At 41.6% G+C, this 13,215-nt stretch overlaps 1 pseudogene; it reads left to right on the top strand.

Moving 5' to 3' along the window:
* The first annotated feature begins 12,823 nt into the window (after positions 1-12,823).
* LOC137369494 (U2 spliceosomal RNA) lies at positions 12,824-12,954 on the top strand (annotated as a pseudogene).
* The last annotated feature ends 261 nt before the right edge of the window (positions 12,955-13,215 follow it).

Here is a 13,215-nt window from a genome sequence, read left to right as displayed (position 1 = left end):
TCAGCATACATATAAAGTGGCTGCTGCAAGAATCTGTGCTGTTCAAGATAAATTGCTATCTTGCACAGTCCTGGCCTGAGTACTGTGCACAGTTCTGATCAAGGACTGTGCACTGTTCTGGTCTGAATACTGTGTACAGTTGTGGTCTGAATACTGTGCACAGTTCTTGTCTGTGTACTGTGCACAGTTCTGATTTGAATACTGTGCACAGTTCTGGTTTGAATACTGTGTACAGTTCTGGTTTGAATACTGTGTACAGTTCTGATCGAGTACTGTGCACTGTTCTGGTCAAATACTGTGCACTATTCTGGTCTGAATACTGTGTACAGTTGTGGTCTGAATACTGTGCACAGTTCTTGTCTGTGTACTGTGCACAGTTCTGGTTTGAATACTGTGCACAGTTTTGGTTTAAATACTGTGCACAGTTCTGATCAAGTACTGTGCACTGTTCTGGTCAAATACTGTGCACTATTCTGGTCTGAATACTGTGTACAGTTGTGGTCTGAATACTGTGCACAGTTCTTGTCTGTGTACTGTGCACAGTTCTGGTTTGAATACTGTGCACTGTTCTGGTCAAATACTGTGCACTATTCTGGTCTGAATACTGTGTACAGTTGTGGTCTGAATACTGTGCACAGTTCTTGCCTGTGTACTGTGCACAATTCTGGTCGAGTACTGTGCACAGTTCTCATCTGAATATTTTGAAAGTCCATATACACAACATCAATGGCACTACCCTTATCAACCCTCTTCATTACTTCATCAAAGAACTCGATCAAATTAGTCAAATAAGATTTGCTTTAAGCAAATCCGTTTTGACATTCATTTCTTAGCCCATGTTTTTCCAAATGCTAATTAATTTTGTCCCGGACTATTGTCTCTATAAGTTTCCCACCACCAGCGTAAAGCTGACTGGCCTGTAATTGTCGGGTTTATCCCTTCCCCCATTTGTGCTCTCAAGCAGCACATACTCATCAATCATTTGCTCATTGACGTGCATTTTGTGTTCCACCAGGGCCACTCGGCTCCAGGCCTCATTACAGCCTCGGTCCAAACATGGACAAAACAGCTGCAATCCAGACGTGAGGTGAAAGTGACTGCCCTTGACATCAAGGCAGCATTTGGCCAAGTGTGGTACCAAAGAATCCTAACAAAACTGAACTGAACTCCAGTGGTTGGAGTCATACCTGGCACAAAGGAAGATGGTTGTGATTCTTGGAGCTAATTATCTCAGTGCCAGGACATTGCTGCAGGAGTTCCTCAGGGCAGTGTCCCAGCTGCTTTATCAATGACCTTCCTTACATCAGAAGTGGGGCTGCTCGTTGATAATTGCACAATGTTCAGCTCCATTCATAATTTCTCAAATAATGAAGCAGTTCGTGTCCGCTTGCACTTTATGTTGATGGTGGGAAACTTATAGAGTCAATAGTCTGGGACAAAATTAATTAACATTTGGAAAAGCATGGACTAAGAAATGAATGTTTAAGGCAAATCCCGTTTGACTAATTTGATCAAGTTCATTGATGAAGTAATGAAGAGGGTAGTGCCATTGATGTTGTGTATATGGACTTTCAAAATATTCAGATGAGAACTGTGCACAGTACTCGACCTCACAAGTCCCAGGCAATAACAATCTCCAACAGAGAGCCTAAACACCTCCCCTTGACATTTAATGGCATTACCATCACCAAATCTCCCATTGTCAACATCCTGGGGGTCACCATTGACCAGAAACTCAACTGGATCAGCTACATAAATGCCAGGGCATTGTACTGCTCATGGATGAAAGGTAAAAGGTTTAGTAGTGATGAGTGAAGTATCTTCTGTCATGAAGGTACGCCTCTTCAAGATCAGAGTATGTGCAAGTATGCTACTGAACTCTGACATTAATATTCCCTGTTTGATATGGATGAGCTAATTTAATATTTGACCCATATAGAAAAAAATGTATTGCAGTGATTGGGTGGGGCATTGCTCTGATTCTGCATACCACCAGCATATTGCACCTTGAGGACAAGGTATTGGGTGATGTTTGGGAGGGAGAGTGTACGTGAACAGGAAGAACTGATGGATTTGGTTTTGATTTAGATCTCTGAGATGTATCTAGAAACATCGGCATATATTCTCTTGTGAGTTTCTCTCTTTTTGAGTGCTCAAGATTTGAATGCATTGGTTCAAAGTCTTCCAGATGGTAGCGTAAGGCTGCTGTGTTACTCAAGGCTTTCCAACTGATTTACCCCCTTCACTGAAACTGTTGTGTTGATAAGCCTCAGAATAACAATGCATTAAACATATTTTATCACAATTCGATATTGCCACTACTTTCTGCAATGACTAAATCTGAAGGCAAACTTTGAAATCCTCCTGAAACACTGAGTTCACACAATGTTTGTGTAGCCAATCTGATAGTCTGCTTAGTAGTCTATTTTTACATAATTCTTTTCTTTTGGGCCTCCTTATCTCGAGAGACAATGGATACGCGCCTGGAGGTGGTCAGTGGTTTGTGAAGCAGCGCCTGGAGTGGCTATAAAGGCCAATTCTGGAGTGACAGGCTCTTCCACAGGTGCTGCAGAGAAATTTGTTTGTTGGGGCTGTTGCACAGTTGGCTCTCCCCTTGCGCCTCTGTCTTTTTTCCTGCCAACTACTAAGTCTCTTCGACTCGCCACAATTTAGCCCTGTCTTTATGGCTGCCCGCCAGCTCTGGCGAATGCTGGCAACTGACTCCCACGACTTGTGATCAATGTCACACGATTTCATGTCGCGTTTGCAGACGTCTTTATAACGGAGACATGGACGGCCGGTGGGTCTGATACCAGTGGCGAGCTCGCTGTACAATGTGTCTTTGGGGATCCTGCCATCTTCCATGCGGCTCACATGGCCAAGCCATCTCAAGCGCCGCTGACTCAGTAGTGTGTATAAGCTGGGGGTGTTGGCCGCTTCAAGGACTTCTGTGTTGGAGATATAGTCCTGCCACCTGATGCCAAGTATTCTCCGAAGGCAGCGAAGATGGAATGAATTGAGACGTCGCTCTTGGCTGGCAAACATTGTCCAGGCCTCGCTGCCGTAGAGCAAGGTACTGAGGACACAGGCCTGATACACTCGGACTTTTGTGTTCCGTGTCAGTGCGCCATTTTCCCACACTCTCTTGGCCAGTCTGGACATAGCAGTGGAAGCCTTACCCATGCGCTTGTTGATTTCTGCATCTAGAGACAGGTTACTGGTGATAGTTGAGCCTAGGTAGGTGCTAAACAAATACTAAACAAATATTGGGGCGTTATAGGAAATCATCTATATGTAGGAGGTTGCGTAGCAATGTGCAATGCATGGTTTTCCTGGTGTCACAGAATTGAGGAAAATTTCTGCCTCATGAATGAGGATGGTGGCACAGTATGTTGGCGCGCTCTGTGCCTTGGGCTATTGCAGGATAAGTGGTTGCGAGCGACAACTTCCCACTTGTTGGGCTGTAAGTATTGCTCAAAACAGCAGAGGGAGATGTTGCATGGAGGTCAAATACTGTCTCACAGAGAGAAATGTGAATTGCTCATGTTTATCTTCCAATGACCCACATGAACAGAAGTCTGAGAACAAGTTTCCTGGTGTCCCTGTACACTAGGAGGTAAAAATAGATTTTAAGAAAGAATCAAGTGGATCATTGAATACTTGATTGTATTTAATTTCCAAAAAGCAGTTTATTACACTGTAGCAAAAATGACTATTGGATATGGGTAATTACCTAGATAATTCAAAGAAAACAGGTGTTAGATGGGAAATAGTAAAGTAAGGACTTATATCATACTGCTGGGTTTTAATTATTTGTTGTTTAAGATGATAGGATAATTATTATGAGCAAAACTTTCCGAAACAACCTATTTTAAATTGCACCTCAAACATAATAAAATGTACCAAGGCGCTTCACAGGAACATTATAAAACAAAATGTGATATCGCGTCACATAAGGAGATATTAGGTCAGATGTCTAAAAGCGTGGTCAAAGAGATAGGTTTTAAGGAGGACAGTGAGGCGGAAAGGTGTAGGGAGGGAATTCCAGAGCTTAGGGCCTTGGCAACTAAAGGTGCCGGCACCAATGGTAGCGTGATTAAAATCGGGGATGCACAAAAGACCATGGAGTGATTTGGAAACAAGATACTGAATGGTTTGAATACACATGAAATTATTTCACATGAAATGGGCTGTTTAGTTATACAGGGTTAATAGTCTAATAATAAATATATTCCTGACATTAAAGCAACATTATTATTGTAATATTAGCATTTGTTTACGTATTACAATCTGAGAGTTGAAAACATTTCAAAAACGGCAGGCACTTGGAGACTGCAATTTTCTGAAACTGCCATTAATCCAAGGGTCTAAAATTAAAACTAAAATCTGCAATATTTGCAATACCACAGTAGTTTCAAAATGAGTGCACTAAAAATTGATTAAAGACAAGGACACTGCTTCCATCCTTCCCTTCTTGACAGTGTGAGAAACGTAGCCCACTTAATAATAATTTACACCAAGTAAAACTGAAGAAGTAAATTTATTTAACGTTCTTGCAAGATCGGGTGTCCTACAAGCAGGCACACCGATCAACATATTCAGTTCATGTTTATACAATACAAATCCATTTTCCACGCCTTTAGTTTACATTATTGGTTATAACATATTATGACACTAACCTATCCTATAGTTGCTACAGTCTCCTCCTCTGTTTACTTCTCCCCCTACTCTAACTTTCTAGCCCCTAACTCTTGTTGTTGTTTTACCTTATTTGGCTCTCCATTGTGTGTGTTAACTTGCAGCTGTCAGCCTTTATCTTAGTGGGGCAGTTTCTTATTCACTACATCCTTTGTTCTAACTCTTGCTGTTTCTCTTTTCTCTGCCTAAGCACAATTTTTAACTGCTGTACTGTCTCAAGGTCTTTACTTACATACCCTTATCAGTTCTCTTTTTCAGTGATTTCATTATGTTGTGTAAAAATGACTTCTTGGTAATTTTCCACAAGCTGTAGAAACAACATTTCAGTATTTCTTATTCTCACAACAGGATCTCTGAGATCAGCATCCATGCGTCTGCAATTAGGGGCTAACGTTTTTTATTCCTTTGGTCAACCACAGCAGGCTCCACTTCCACATCTGCATTCTCTAGCTTCCCTGTGCTCGAGTCACCCCATGTATCAATTCCTCCTCTAGACTGTGTGTACCCTGTCAAGTGTGTATCCTGAGCTACTGTGCAAAGGCAGGATGAATGGAAAAGTGGGTGAATGCTCACCAATGTTGCCAGAGGTACAAGAAACTGCAAGGGTCTTGCTCTTCAGCAATCTTATTGCCTGTAGGCTGGCTTGCAGAAGTGGAGACAATCAACGGCCCTGTTTGTTTTGGAGTTACAGAGGTCCCACTCATAGCCTCAGTGTAATGTTGTCGTGTCTCGAAATTGCAATTGCATTGTGCATTCTGTACACTTGGGGTTGCTGTAGAACACACATGCCAGCAACGGGAAAGTGAAAGTAAAAACAGAATAAAGAAGACTCCATTGTGTTTAACAGGCTGCAGTCTCTGTCTCGTATATCTTATACCAAACCCGGCTAAACCTCACTCCAGTCCCGAGGACATCAAAATGGAGCTGTGGTAAACAGAAAAAGGATGGTGAAAAACTGGAAATATTGCTTTCAGTTATGAAAATTTTGGAAGATTTTTGTCTACTTTTACAAACAGCATTTTAAGTTGAAGACTGTGTTACAGTGAAACACAGCAAGCTTGTACAGTATATACTCACACACTGATCTCTCCAAAATAACCATCCAATCAAAAAAATATATACACAATCTCGGGTCATTGCAGAGAGGTTTTCTCTGCAAGGAGTGCAATCCCGGATCCTTTATCATTGTGTTGCTGATCAATATGGCGTTGTCTATGCCCAACCTACCACCTTATGATGTACATTCAGACCCATCATCTATATCGCTATGTTGGCAAAAGTGGCTGCAACATTTCGATGGCATAATGGCAGGTTTTGCAATCACAGAAGACAAAAGGAAAAAGGCCCAACCTCTACACAATGGAGGTTGTTATGACTGCAGCGGGAGCAACGCACTGTCAATTCAGTCCCATCACTCTACAGGTTGCAGCATATTATTAAAATTTTCCCACCCAACTGGAAAACAGCCAAATTAAAACACTCTAGTAACCCCCGGAATAAAACAGCCTAAACCAGATATCTTTAGACAACAACCAATTAACTATTTATTAAAACTAAATGTTAAACACTATTAAGATAAACCTATGTCTAAAGACCTTACAAAGTCTAATTTTAACCAAACTTCCCCATTCACACACATACACTCAAAAATCATGGTTAACCAATTTCAAAATTAGCTGTTTCTTAAGAATAAATAAATAAATAATTCTTTGTGGGTTATGTTCATGTTGGATGAGGTATTCTAACGTGGAAATAATCAAAGGCTACTTGAAGTCTCCACGTGGACTTGATGAAATTGTCGGTTCTTAATAGGCATTCAAAACACTTTGACTGCAGCAGGCATCAAACGCCAACGAATTCCAGAAAATAGGATCAGTCAAGAGAGATTCAATCTTGAAGCAAATACTTCCAGGTTTGGAAGTAAAGAACAGGAATTTTACTACCTTCAGCAATACAAACGGTCTCTTAAAAGAAAGGGCTTTTATTCTTCCTCAACAGGCAATCAACTTGGCCCGTAGCTCCCTGTAGAATTTTTGCTGAGAGAAAATAGACAGCTCTTCAGTAGCACGTCTTGTTGGAGAGTCTCTCAAAACAAACTGGCTCAGACCAGTTTTTGCCAGTTTTACACTCAGTCAAATGGAAACCTTATGCCATGTGACCTCTCCTGCTGTTGCCTAGGTAACAAAATATAGCTGTAGCACACTGGGCCCCAGAAATCCAAAACTTTTCTCGCTGGCTTAAAGGTATACTGTTTTTTAACAGTCTTAAAGGCACACTGTTTTAATCCGTGGAGAAAAATAATTACAGTTCTGTGACAAGGTAAAGAATTGGAAGACATCTTTGAGACACTTATGCCTGAGCAAAATGATTACAGGTCAGCAAAAAAAGCACTAACGACCTACTTTACACCCAAGAAAAACACCATATATAAAACCATTGTCTTCTGATGCCACTAAGTAAGAAGCAAACAAGACAATTGACCAATATTGCACACGATTGAGGCAACTGGCAACCAGATGTGACTTCGGTGATGTTGAACATATCAAATGGGAAATCAAAACACAAATAATCGAATGCCATCTCTCCAGTCAACTATGCAAAAAAGCACTTGAGAAAGACAGACAGCTATTGGAACTGCTGGAGTTAGCAAGATCACTATTGCTGTCTAAGTCCAGAGCTACTGAAATTGTGGCTGCTAACGTTAACTACCAAAGTCCAATTTCAACTCCTGTGAACACTATTCATTGCTCATGTGCCAGGAAACCATCTGCAAAGTAACAACAGCTGTTTCACAAACAGAGTTGCGACTCATTCAAAGAATGTTTCCATTGTGGCAGTGCTTACCCACACAGTGTGCCTTGCTACTGATAAACGATATAAAGCTTGTGGCCAATCCAATCACCTTGCTCGTGTTTGTCGCTCATCAGCAAATTCAACTACTAAGACCAAATCCAGCAGAAGGGTGTCACCTATGCGTAGCACAGAAAAAAGGCGAGAGAATGTAGCTAGTGTAGTCAGAGACAGATGACCCCAACCATACTTTTGAGCTCTGTCTCAGACACAGGAAACAGCCACGTGTGGCAGTGACCATTTGCTGCTCAGATGTAGATGCTGTCATAAATACAGGGGTGTCTGTCCATGTTATGGGATACAAAACATCAACAAACTTTAGGATTGCCCCATTCTCTGCAAACCAGGGAATACAAAAATTTTCCCTTACAACAGTGACAAACAGCTGAAAATCGTCGGAACGTTTGAAATGCCAGTCTCATTCAAAGGCACTAGAGCGAATGCTGTATTCTATGTCATATCTGGAGAATGTGATATGCTTATCCGTTTCCACACAACAACAGATCTGCACGTGATTGCACTCATGTCAGCGATTCATGCACATAACAAAAAGATTCTCGTACTGTTTGCTGATCGCCTCACTGGTATCGGTAAACTGAAAGGTGTTACATGAAAGCTGTATGTAGACCCCGCATCAATGGCGACAAATACCATTTCATGTCAGGAAACAGACAGAAAAGGAACTTCAACAACTACTTGACCTTGACATTATTGAGAAAGTTGGGAATGAGCCTACTCCATGGGTTTCACCCATATAAGTCATCAAGAAACCCAAGAGCGAGAACCAGATTAGAACCTACTTTGATAGGCAATCACCAAACCAAGCTGTACAACAAGAAAGGCACTTGACACCAACAATCGATGACATCGTAGAGAAGGTGACTGGTTCTAAACACTTTGCTAAACTTGACCTCAATGCAGGCTACCATCAAATTGAGCTTGCAGAAGAATTGAGGTATCTTACTGTATTCTCTACTCACATTGGACTTTACCGATACAAGAGGCTCGACTTTGGAGTCAGCTCAGCAGCTGAAATATTTCAGCACTTGATTTAATCTGCAGTTCCAGGACTTGAAGGCTCGTTGAGCATCAATGATGACATTCTCATCTATGGCCGCAGTGAATGTAACCTCACCTTGAACAAAGACAAGTGCATGTTCAATGAAAGCAGAATTGAATTCTTCGGTCATGTGTTCAGTGGTGAAGGATTATCACCAGATTGACGGAAAGTTGAAGCTGCAAACACTGCAAATCCTACAAACGTACAAGAAGTCTGAAGTCTGCAAGGACTCATCACATATTGTAGTCTTTTCATTCCTGATCTCGCTTCGTCATCTGCCCGCACTCACCCCCCACGCGATCTGCCAAAAGAGACCACTAATTGGGGATGGACTAAATCACACAAACAGGTAGTACACCCGATGACGTTTGTCAGCAAGTTGCACAAATGCATATTTTGATCCTGAGAAAACCACCCAGCTAGTTGTGGATGCAAGCCCGGTTGGGTTAGGTGCAGTTCTGTTACACTCAAATAGAGCGTTGACTACTCAAACTACAAGAGTACAAGTTCCATGTTGAGTGTCAGCCAAGCAAGCTCAACCCAGCGGACCACCTTTCACGACATTCGCTATCGACAGTCAGTCCTACTAGTCGTGAGGAAAGGATTTCTAAACAACATCTTAACTATGTAAGCATAAATGCGGAGCCAAAGTTGCTAAAACTAGCTGACACCAAAAAAGCAAGAAAACAAGATGAGGCTTTATAATTACGTATGCCAGCTATGGAATCATGAAATTGGAAAGATGTGATCGAGAAAGCGTTTACAAATGAAATCGCTCACACAATACAAGGTCGTCACAATGTGCAAAATGAGGTAACCATTACAACCACATCTGATCTTGTATTATGCAACAACTGTATTGTCATTCCACACTCACTGAGAGAATGTGTTATCAATATAGTACATGAAAGACACCAGGGAATAGGCAAAACCAAATAACTCCCTAGGGAAAAGGTATGGTTCCCAGGAATTGACCGCATGGTAGAGCACAAAATCAATCAGTGTTTTCCATGTCAAGCAACCACAGTCAAATCTTCACGATCTCCTTAAGATGTCCAAATGACCTCCAGGACCATGGATTGAAGTCAGCGTTGATTTCACAGATTTCCCCACAGGTGAACACCTACTTGTTGTCACTGACGACCACAGCAGATTCCCAATCATGGAATTAGTTATGTCAACTTCAGAAAAAGCAGTCATCCCAAAACTTAACCAGATCTTCGCATTATTTGGAATCCCTTATACAGTAAGAACTGATAATGAACCCATTCAACAGCGATGATATAGTAAATTCGTGAACTACCTAGGATTCACTCCTCGGAAAATAATACTGTGTTGGCCAAGAGCTAACCGAAAAATTGAGAGATTTATGCAAACTTCGAAAAATGTGATACGTAAAGCTACAGCTGACAACAAGTCATGGAAGAAAGAACGATGTCACTTCATAATTACAGAGCGACTACTCTCTCAACTACTGGAAAACCTCCAGCTATGCTCATCTTTGCACATCCTATGTGCACACGTCTACCTGAGATACGCTGTGGACATAATGATCAACATGATCGAGAACAGAAGGATCGACTGAAGGTAAATGCAGAGCGAAACATGCAATTTAGAGCTACACTGCTTAAGCCAGGAAATAAAGTACTTATGAAACGTGATCGCCATATTGAAAAGCAAACAACTTAAGACATCCAACCATTTTGTTGTGACCAACACAAAAGGATCAATGATCATTGCTAAAGGTAATGCAACTTTCTTCAAAGCACTGAAAACACCAATCGCAAGCATTGAATCCAATTCTGAAATCGATATCTCAGATGAAGAACATGAGTCAAATAAGACACATCTGATGTCAGACAATATCCTACTCATGAGAGAAAATGCCTACCATGCTAAGTGGCTATGTTACGAAGTGAACTATTATGTTTAAGTTTATGGTTGACATTTTTGGAAGAAAACCATTGAAACATGCTATGGTTCTCATTTACTAAGAAAGGGAGGGATGTAGTATTGTAATGTTTAGAAATTGCAATTGCATTGTGCAATTTGGAAACTTGGGGCTGCTGTAGAACACATGCTCGCAAAAGGTAAACGAAAGTAAAACAGAATAAAGAAGACTCCATTGTGTTCAACAGCCTGCAGTCTCTGTCTCACATATCCTATACCAAACCCAGCTAAACCTCACTCCAGTCCTGAGGGAGCATCACACTTAGCAACCTCCTTCCACATGGCCTATGCTGGTTGTAATAGTACATGGAACAGGTTATACATGAAGCATTTCAGAAAATACCTTTGACTTTACCACCCCCTCTTAATGAGAAGCTTCAATTAGTGGCTTCCAAATGTGTTGTCCCAAAATATGATTGTGATATGCTTGTTATATTTTGTCAACCTAGGAATTAAGCCCAGTGCCTTCACAATGAAGAAATGAAGTTCCTTTCATACTTTCAATACCACAGGGTGCAAAATCAGCAAAAATATCTCAAGTTAATTTAGCCATCAGTCAATCCAATTCAATGCAATTTCTTCAAATTGTACACTACATCCAATGCCTGTAATCCAACAGAGTGTTAGATTTAATCAGGAGAGTGCATTGTTCTGGTTGTTATTTGAAACACTATCATAAATGCAGTCAAAACAAATGAGTTTATGATTTCATTAGTGATGAGAACAATTCTTCCCTCATATGCACCTAAACAGTCAGCAGATGACTGATTTCCTAAATAGACATCACAGAAACAATCAAAGGTGTGCTGATTGAAAACAATAAAAATAAATATTGGTGGCTTAGCAATTAATAGATTGATGTTTACTCAACGGGTTGTGTAATTTCCCACTGAAGCTATGGTGGAGGGGAATAGGAACACTGTTAGATTATTCCTCACCTCTGAGAGAAATGTACATGTGTAACAAATTTAACCATAATAGGTAGTAATGATGAGAAAATATTTTTCCACCTTCTTTCAATCGTACTGCATTTTGGAAGAGATAATTTTGCACAAACATCCAAATGATTAACATACACACAAGTTTCCTCTCCTGCCTGATGACTGAGTCCCATTCTGGACTGCCTATTGTGTATCTGGCTCCAAGTCCTCATCCTGTTCCATGTGTATCAGGATTGCTCATATTAAATATTATTGTTGATCTAATACTGTTGCAAAGAAAGTCAGGAAATGCCATTGGAATATGAAACATTTCCTGATTTTCTTTGCAACAACAGGAAGAAGCAACAATATTGAACAATGAACAACCAGAATGGGGACTCTGAATTACACTGGTTGCCAGGTGCAGCTTCTTCTCTTGTGAATCCAATAATGCTAATTGTTAATGATGTTCTTTTTCTTCAGGCCTAGTGGAATGATTGATGAGAATAAAACACTCTTGCCTCCCAGTGTTTTCACCAAGCACTCCCATGTCTGATATGGCACAGGTTAGGTCAAAGTCCCCTACTTTAACTTAATGTCCTGTGCCTTAATCCAACTTCTAAAGCAGGTCTACATGTGCTAATGCTACATGTGATATTTCTATTTTGCATATAGACACCCTTATGAAATTCCTGAGTTAGATTGTCAATTTAGCTTCTAATCTGTGCCAAATTATGGGCAGTGTTGTGCCATGAAATTGCACCCAGTAAGAACTGTCTGAAAATTGCCTAAACTCATATGTACTCACATATAGCTGTCAAATAAAGAAGCTTTCATCCCAACATTTTGCACTGAAGTCAAACTCAAAACACTAGGGACTGGATCTGTTCTCCCCCAGGCGTCAGATTCCATGGCGGGGCAGTGGGGGGGGGGGGGGGAGGGGCCTGAAGATGGCTCCGGATGAGGCCTGCCATGGACTTTGAGCCGGGAGGGCCCAGCCCTCTACTCCCAGCGGCAGCGAGGCTTTGTGGCAGCTTCCCTGCCGTTGGGCGTCGCGAAATCAATTAACATATTCAAATCAATAAAATGAATACATTTAAACAGACTTTCCTGCGATCTTGAGGGCCTGCAGCGATCTTCGGTGTGGCGGCCAGCACTCCCTCACCTTCAAATCCCCGTCCAGGGAAACACAGCGCCACACTGGTGGAGGGGGGGAGGAGGTATGTTTTTCAGGAGGTGGGAGGGTCAAATAAATGTAATGGGTGTAGGGGATGGTGGGAAGGATTGAACCTCAAACTTTGCACAGTTTGCAGGGGAAGGTCAGATGTAAAAGGTAAATGTTTTGGGGGCTTCTCGGCCTTTTGGCTAAGATCAAGTGTAGTATCTGTTCTTATCAGTACTTACTTGGCAGAGAAGAGACCATGATCATTGCCTTTTGATCCTGGGTAGGCTTTGAGTAAAATGGCTATAACCAATCTTCGAGCTTCAGGCCAGGGAGTGCGGAACACCGTTCGGGTGGTCATGAAGGACAAGGAAGGAGATGCACCGGTCGATCGTACCTTCTTCATCAAGAAAATCCTCATCGATTGCTGCGGATTTCAAGCTACGGACATCTTCTGCCTGCAGGACTTCCCCAGCAGTGGGCATTTCGACGTGACGTTCAAGAATGTGGCGGGATGCATCAAGTTCCTGAAGGCGTTCAAGGAGAAAGGGGACCGGGTGCCACTGTCGATCCTC

Source organism: Heterodontus francisci, chromosome 4 (genome assembly GCF_036365525.1).
Source record: "Heterodontus francisci isolate sHetFra1 chromosome 4, sHetFra1.hap1, whole genome shotgun sequence".
NCBI lineage: Eukaryota > Metazoa > Chordata > Chondrichthyes > Heterodontiformes > Heterodontidae > Heterodontus > Heterodontus francisci.
This window is presented reverse-complemented; position numbering and strand designations above follow the sequence as displayed.